Below are 8,498 nucleotides of genomic sequence, written 5' to 3'. Positions count from 1 at the left end.
GAGATAGACCTCCATGACGACGAGGACACTGCCTCCACATATGCACAAGCTCCCCACACTCAAAACAACTCCCTGGTGCTGGCGGTGGAAACTGAAGGGAACCCCTAGCACCGGGATGACTGGTAGAGGAACCTGGCTTGGAAGAGCTCTGAACAGGTGGAGCACGGGATGAACTCTGAACTGGAAGGGCACTAAGTGATGAGTGGCCCTGATGAGAACTGTGTGAACCATGGCCAGATGATGCACCCCGATGAAATGGCCGAGCTCACTGAGCATGTCTGAAATGACGACCTCTACCGTGCTGGAACTGACCCCCAAAAGGAGCACCGCTAAATCCACCCTGACCACGAGGCCTCTTGGCCTCCCGCTCAACCCTCTCCTGAAAGCGAACCATCTCAATCTGCCGAGCAATGTTGACAACCTCATCAAAGGTAGCACCCGAAACCCGCTCCCTAGTCATGAACAATTGTAGCTGATAAGTGAGGCCATCAATAAACCTCATGATCCTCTCTCTGTCCGTGGGAACCAACCAGATAGCATGACGGGCCAACTCAGAGAACCGCATCTCATACTGCATCACAGACATATCACCCTGGAAAAGCCGCTCAAACTGTCTATGCAGCTCCTCTCTACGAGATCGAGGCATAAACTTCTCCAAATAGACCACGGAGAACTGCTGCCAAGTAAGGGGTGTTGCGCCAACAGGCCTACGCCTCTCGTAAGTCTCCTACCATCTGAGTGCAGCCCCAGAAAACTGAAAGGTAGTGAATGAGACCCCACAAGTCTCCAAAATACCACCAGTACGGAGTATCCTCTGACACCTGTCCAAAAGGTCCTGAGCATCTTCTCTCTCTATGCCACTGAAAGGTGGTGGTTGAAGTCTCCCAAACCTCTCCAACCTGCGCTGATCATCCTCAGGCATAGCAGGAACCACATAATCCTGAACAACAATAATCGGCTGGGCTGGTGGTGCCTCTAGTGTCTGAAGTCCCTGAATAACCTGCTCGGGTGTGCGAGCGATGGGAGTTTGAGTGCCTCCCCTGGCCTGAGAAGTGGCCGCGGCCGTCGAAATAGAGACCGCTTGAGCAAGGCCAGTACACACTGTCAGAATCTGAGCTAGGGCTTCCTGAGGCCTGGAATCACAATAGGCACAGGTGGTGCCTGAGCTGGTGCATCAACAACTGGAACTTGGTCCTGATCTGGGACAATCGGTGGATCTGTAGGTACTGCCCTAACTATTGTACGGGCTACACCTCTTCCCCTACCACGGCCTCTACCACGGCCTCGGCCTCTCGCGTCCCTGGCTGGTGGTACTGGTGGCTGGCCCTCCTGACCGGTAGTACGAGTCCTCACCATCTGTGAGAGAATGAAACAACAGATGTTTAATTACTAGAATCAACAAATTCGCACGACAAGAATCCAAGAATGTGAAGTTTCCTAAAGGTTCTGCAGCCTCCTGAAGATAAGTACAGATGTCTTCGTACCGATCCGCAAGACTCTACTAAACCCGCTCATGACTCGTGAGACCTATATAACCTAGACTCTGATACCAATCTGTCACGACCCAAATTAACCTCTGTCGTGATGGCGCCTTTCGTGGAACTAAGCAAACCGACTCATTTCCAAAACAAACCAATATTTTCATTTCAAATATAATTTCAAGGTTATTTAACATAAAACCTCCATTTAAAGAGTTCAAATCAAAGAAAAACAGAAGTGCGGAAAAGAAAAGCCCGACATCAGGGTGTCACTAGCCATGAGCATATACTATAATCTGTCTAACAATATCAAGGCTAACTCAGCCTAGAAAATAGCTAAATGCAACTAGAGGAAGATAAGAGGGAGAAGAGCAAGGGTTGCAATCGCCAAACAGCTACCTTGCTATCTCCAAGAAAATCTGCAACCAGAAAACTCAATAACCGCTACCGTGTCTAGCTACACCTGGATCTGCACACAAGGTGCAGGGAGTAACGTGAGTATGCCAACTCAGTAAGTAACAACAATAAATAAAGACTAAGCAGTAGTGACGAGCAATAAAGCATATAACGTTCATATCAGGAAATCTCAGTAAAATATCACATGCTCTAAAAAATCATGATTTGAATCAAACATCCCGTTTAAACCCAGTTCCAGTAAAAAAAATCATTTAAAGACATTTTTCCAATAGTTTTTCAAACAAAGGCTCAATGCAAAGCTGAGTAAAAATGATGAAATCAATAACAGCCCCTCGGGCAAAACATCACTCATATACAGCCCCTCGGGCAAACCTCACAGTCACTCGTGTCATTCGGACATACCTCACAATCACTCTTGCCACTCGGGCATACCTCACAATCACTCTTGCCTCCAAGTCACTCACCACTCGGCACTCGACACTCGGCACTCGCAATCAGTAGGTACCTGCGCTCACTGAGTGTGTGTACAGACTCCGGAGGGGCTCCTTCAGCCCAAGCGCTATAATCTGCACGGACAACTCACGTGCGATAATAATAAAGTATGCTGCAGGCGGGCAACCCAGATCCATACTCATCCTCACAAATCAGGCCCTCGGCCTCACTCAATCATAAAGTATGTTGCAGGCGGGCAGCTCGATCCACACTCATCCTCACAAATTAAGCCACTCGGGCATTTCAGTAAAACAGGGCATTCGGCCCAAAACATTTATATGCATCAAAATAGAGTCATAAAACTGAGTTATGTGGTAAACAAGTATAAACATGATTGAGTATAGATTTTCAATCGAAAACAGTGAGATGATGGTAAGAAACAGCCCCTAAGGGTCCAAACAGCATTGGTGCAAGGCCCAAACATGGCATTCAGCCCAATTTACAGAAAATCTTTCTAAAACATATAAGTATCAATAGTTTCAACAAAGTATGCAACTTTACAGTTGCTACGGGACGGACCAAATCACAAATACCCAACAGTGCACACCCATACTCCCGTCACCTAGCATGTGCGTCATTTCAAAATAGTAGAATGATACGAAATTCGGGGTTTCATATCCTCAGGACTAGATTTATAATCATTAATTACCTCAAAACGTGAAACTTTTTACTCTACTATGCCTTTGCCTCGCAAATCGGCCTCCGAATGCCTCGAATCTAGTCACAAATAATTTGTTTCAGTCAATAAAATTTATTGGAATTAATTCCACAAGATAATAATGATTTTTCCATAAAAATCTGAAAATTAGCTCAAAAATTGCCCATGGGGCCCACGTCTCGGAACTCGACATAACTAACAAAATCCGAAAGCCCATTCAACCACGAGTCTACCCATACCAATTTTACCAAAATCTGACCTCAACTCGACCCTCGAATCTACAAATCTTATTTCCAAATTTCTAAGTTTCAATCTCCGATTTACACCTCAAAATCATGTAATCTAGTCGGATTATTCGATGATAATTCAATATTATGGAGTAGAAATGATCACAAGGGAGTTACCTCAAGTTTTCCTTGAAAATATATCAAAAATCGCCTCCCCTCAAGCTCCAATTTGTCAAAAATGGCCAATGGGACGAAGTCTCTATTTTTATAATTCTGCCCAAACATCCTCGGTTTTGCCTCGATCTTGGCCTTCGATCTTGGCATTCAATCTTGGCCTTCGATCGAGGTCCTCGATCCTGGTCCTCGGTCCTGGTTCTCGATCCTGGCCCTCGATTATGTCTTCGACCCGGCCTTCGACCGTGACCCTCGACCCTGGGCTCGATCATGCCTTCGATCGTGGCCCTCGACTCTAGGCTCGATCATGGCTTCGATCGTGGCCCTCGACCCTGAGCTCGATCATGGCTTCGATCGTGGCCCTCGACCCTGAGCTCGATCTGGGCTTCGATCGTGGCCCTCAACCCTGAGCTCGATCTGGGCTCACATCTGGGCTCGATTTCTGGGCAGAAGCAAATTTCCAACATAAGGAAATTGCAGCAGCTGTTCTAGTTTAAATTTTGATCCGTTAACCATCCGAAATTCACCCGATGCCCTCGGGACCTCAACCAAATATACCAACAAGTCCTAAAACATCATAAAAACTTTGTCGAATCCTCAAATCACCTCAAACAACGCTAAAACCATGAATTACACCCCAATTCAAGCCTAATGAACTTTGAAATTTCTAATTTCTACAAACAACTCCGGAACCTATCAAATCACGTCCGATTGACCTCAAATTTTGCACACAAGTCCTAAATGACATAACAGAGGTATTCCAATTTTCAGAATCGGATTCCAACCCCGATATCAAAAATTCAACCTCCTGGTCAAACTTCTCAAAAATAAAACTTTCGGCATTTCAAGCCTAATTCCTCTACGGACTTCCAAATAATATTCCGGACATGTTCCTAAGCCCAAAATTACCATACGGAGCTATTGGAATCATCAAAATTCAAATCCGAGGTCGTTTACACATAGGTCCATATCTGGTCCACTTTTCTAACTCAATTTTCAATTATGAGACTAAGTGTCTCATTTTACTCTGAGTTCCTTCCGGACTCGAATCCACTAACCCGATATAACATAATATAGCTAAATAACACAAAATAAAGTAGGAATGTGGAAAACGGGGATACAACTCTCGAAACGACCGGCCGGGTCGTTACACATTCTAACCCAAAGTCATGTTGCATCCTTCTTCATATTAAACAACTCCCTCCTGTTGTATCCAATCTTCCTCAATATAGCATCTAATATTACAACTTAAGTCCGTAGACCTAGTCACTGTCCATCCTAAATCCCAAATCACTCCAAACTTTCTTCAAGACGTGTAATTATCTTACCACGTAATCCATATGCTAGCTTGCCACTCTCCCACTTTGGTCAAACCCTCTCCTTTAAGCAACTACTCGACTTCTATTTTCTTACACTTGGCCTTCTCGGAACCTAACCGCCACAAGACACCTTCAACATGTCCTTCCTCATCCTTCGTAGCCCAGTTGTTTCCTTAACTCAAAATCCGTCTCTGTAGCACTTGAACCAATAGATCGTTACCAACTTTAAACCTTTCCGACGATCATCCTTCTCGAGCCATCAATACCAAGAACACTGCTTCGATCCTGAACCACTGCACACTGCGATCTCTAACAACTGCTTCCCCTAAACCAATTCCTAATACCCGCCGTAAAGGCGAGTTGTAGAAAACCATAACACCGGCGAACCTTAACACATTTAACAAGGCGATGACACCACATCACAATCAAGAACTCTACCACGCTCGAAAATATCAAGCTTTGTTACTCCATCAACCCCAAACCTGAACATTCATAGTTCGATTGCCTTTTCTCCGCTGGAAATAAAACATGGAACCTCCAAATCATGTACTGAGAAAAACCTTCTTTCAAGTCATTTACTACCCTGACACATAGATAGGCATTCCACCATTACATAAACATTGTGCGATAACAACGCACGAATCGTCATAACAATCAATTCCAAATCTCAAAACCTTAGGTAGTACTGATACTTAACTTGAAATGAGAGAGCGGCCTTCCGCAAGGCGACGCCAATAACCCAATTAATTACATAGGGAGAAGCATCCTGCACTACATCCGTAGTACCATTAAAAATTTCCTCGATCCCCAAATTTATTACAAGCGCTTCACGTCACATAAAATTGAATAAGAAGAAAATGAAGTCATAAGCCTCAAAGGAATGGAATCGAGCAATCAAAAAAGGGAAGTATTCCTAACAACCATGTAGTCTCCCGAATATAAGCACAGACGTCTCTGTACCGATCCGCAAGACTCTACTAGACTTACTCATGATTCATGAGACCTAAGTCAAGCTAGTGCTCTGATACCATGTTGTCATGACCCAAAATCCATTAAAGGTCGTGATGGCATCGGACACCGCCGTCAAGCAAGCCAAAAATAAATAGTTAATTAAATCATCTTTTTTAGTATTTTTGAAAACATAAATTTCCTTCACTTTACTAGTAATAAATGAACTTAAGGAATAACATTAACGTTTACTAATTTCAATACTAAATATCTCATAATCATCCCAGAACCCGGTGTCACAAGTGTACCAGTATTTTCTATGGAGTAAAAATAAAATACAGCATATGTCCGGAATACAAATTAGATAGGAAAAATAAAATAATTCTGAAGGAGGCTCTGTTGGCTGCGGATCGTAATACAGAATGCATCTCACCTATGTCCCCATATTTTTAACCACACCTCTGCTCCCACAAGGCCGTTAGACATATATGTACATGCACAATAAAATATGCAGCAAGTGTAGCATGAGTACGTAAACACCGTATACCCAGTAAATCAAGCCTAATCTCGAAGAGGTAGAGACGAGATGGTCGACTTTGACACTCACTATGGGTCAATAATATTAAATAACATGAAAATAGAAATATTTAAATTAATATGATTCACAAAGTTAACAATGATTTTATTTAACCAACATAAATAATTAAATTTCTTCAAATGCAATAATTTCCAATAATTTCCAATTTATCAAATTAGCTTCACAAGATAAAATAAAATATTAAGGTATCGTATAATTATTATTAGGCACGATTTCCGCCGTGGTCATACGGCCCGATCCAGAGTGTCGTGTACACTGCCGAAGGACGTGCGGCACGATCCATAGATGCATCTATCCTGCCGAGGCGTTCGTCCCGCTCCACAAGAAAGGAGGACATTTTCTTATGTACCTCCGGAAGGAGAGTATATTTATTATAAGATCAATTCGAGAGGATGAACAATTTGTTTTAACAATTAATTAATTTAAACAGAAATTAAGCATATGAGATTCCATCTTTTACTATTTCTCACTAACAATTTACAATATATACCAAATAATTTAATTAGACAATGGATACAATTTACACAAGTAATTCATGCTTTGAGTCCTAAACTACCCGAACTTTAGCATTAATAGTTACTACGCACGGACTCTCGTCACCTCGTGCATACGTAGCTCCAACAATTAGCAACAATTAATAATTTAATTACCGATGGGGTAATTTTCCCCTCACAAGATTAGACAAGAGACTTACCTTGTCTCAAAGTCCGCTTTCTGGTTAAAATGTCGCATAAAAACTTCAACTGACGATGGAAATGGTGCTAAACATTCGTCCTCAAAATCGGCCCCCATGAAGAAAATGAGGTGGAAATGAGTCCAACCCCCGTCTTTAACAGAACATTGCCCAGACTCATTCTTCTTCGCGTTCGCGATGAATGCCTTACGTTCGCGAAGGCCAAATGTTCCTGCCCAGCATTTCCTCTTCGTGTTCGCGTGACCAGTGTCGCGTTCGCGAAGGCCTGTCCATGCAAGGCATCGCGTTCGCGTTCAAGCCATCGCGTTTGCGTAGGCCAAATGGCCTAAGGCACGTCTCCTCCTTTCTTCTATGCGTTCGCGATTGCCCCTTCGCGTTCGCGTAGTTTCCTCAGTCAATCCCTCCGCGTTCGCAAACTACACCTCGCGTTCGCAAAGGCAAAAAGCCTGCGGCCTCAAATTTCCTCTTCGCGTTCGCGACCCACTGATCGCGTTCGCGAAGCACAAGATAGCAGCCACCATTTTCTTTCTTCGCGAACGCGGGGCTCCCTTCGCGTTCGCGAAGAACAAAACCAGAACCAGCAAACCAGCAACAACTTGTCATCCAAATTCGATCCGAAATCACCCGGAAACACACCTGAGGCCCCCGGGACCCCGTCCAATTATACCAACCTGTCCCAAAACACAACACGAACTTGTTCGAGGCCTCAAATCGCATCAAACAACATCGAAACCATGAATTGCGCATCGATTCAAGCCTAATAAACTATTGAACTTCTAACTCCCACATCTGATGTTGAAACCTATCAAATCAAGTGCGATTGACTTCAAATATTGCACACAAGTCATAATTAGGATTACAGACCTACTCCAACTTCTAAAATCAGATTCCGACCCAGATATCAAAAAGTCCACTCCCGGTTAAACTTCTCAAAAACCTTCAAATTTCTAGTTTTAGCCAAATGACTCCAAAATGACCTACGGACCTTCGAATCCACTTTCAGACGCGCTCCCAATTCCAGAATCACCATACAGAGCTATTTCCAGATTCGGAATCCCAAACGGACATCGATAACATTGAAATACACCTCAACCTAAATTTATGAAATTCTTCCAAATTGCTAACTTCCACAATAGGTGCTGAAACACTCCCGGGTTATCCAAAACCCGATACGGACGTACGCCCAAGTCTAAAATCATCCTACGAACATGTTGGAACCTTCAAATCCCGATTCCGAGGTCGTTTACTCAAAAGTCAAAGTTTGGTCAACTCCTCCAACTTAAAGCTTCCAAAAGGAGAATTGTTTTTCCAAATCAATTCTGAACTTCCGAAATTTCAATTCCGACCACGCGTACAAGTCGTAATACCTGAAGTGAAGCTACTCATGGCCTCAAACTGCTGAACGAAGCGTTAGGGCTTAAAACGACCGGTCGGATCGTTATATTTAATAATTAATTCTTTAAAATAAAAATAATATAATATATAATATCTAA

Source organism: Nicotiana tomentosiformis, chromosome 5 (genome assembly GCF_000390325.3).
Source record: "Nicotiana tomentosiformis chromosome 5, ASM39032v3, whole genome shotgun sequence".
NCBI classification, from domain to species: domain Eukaryota; kingdom Viridiplantae; phylum Streptophyta; class Magnoliopsida; order Solanales; family Solanaceae; genus Nicotiana; species Nicotiana tomentosiformis.
This window is presented reverse-complemented; position numbering follows the sequence as displayed.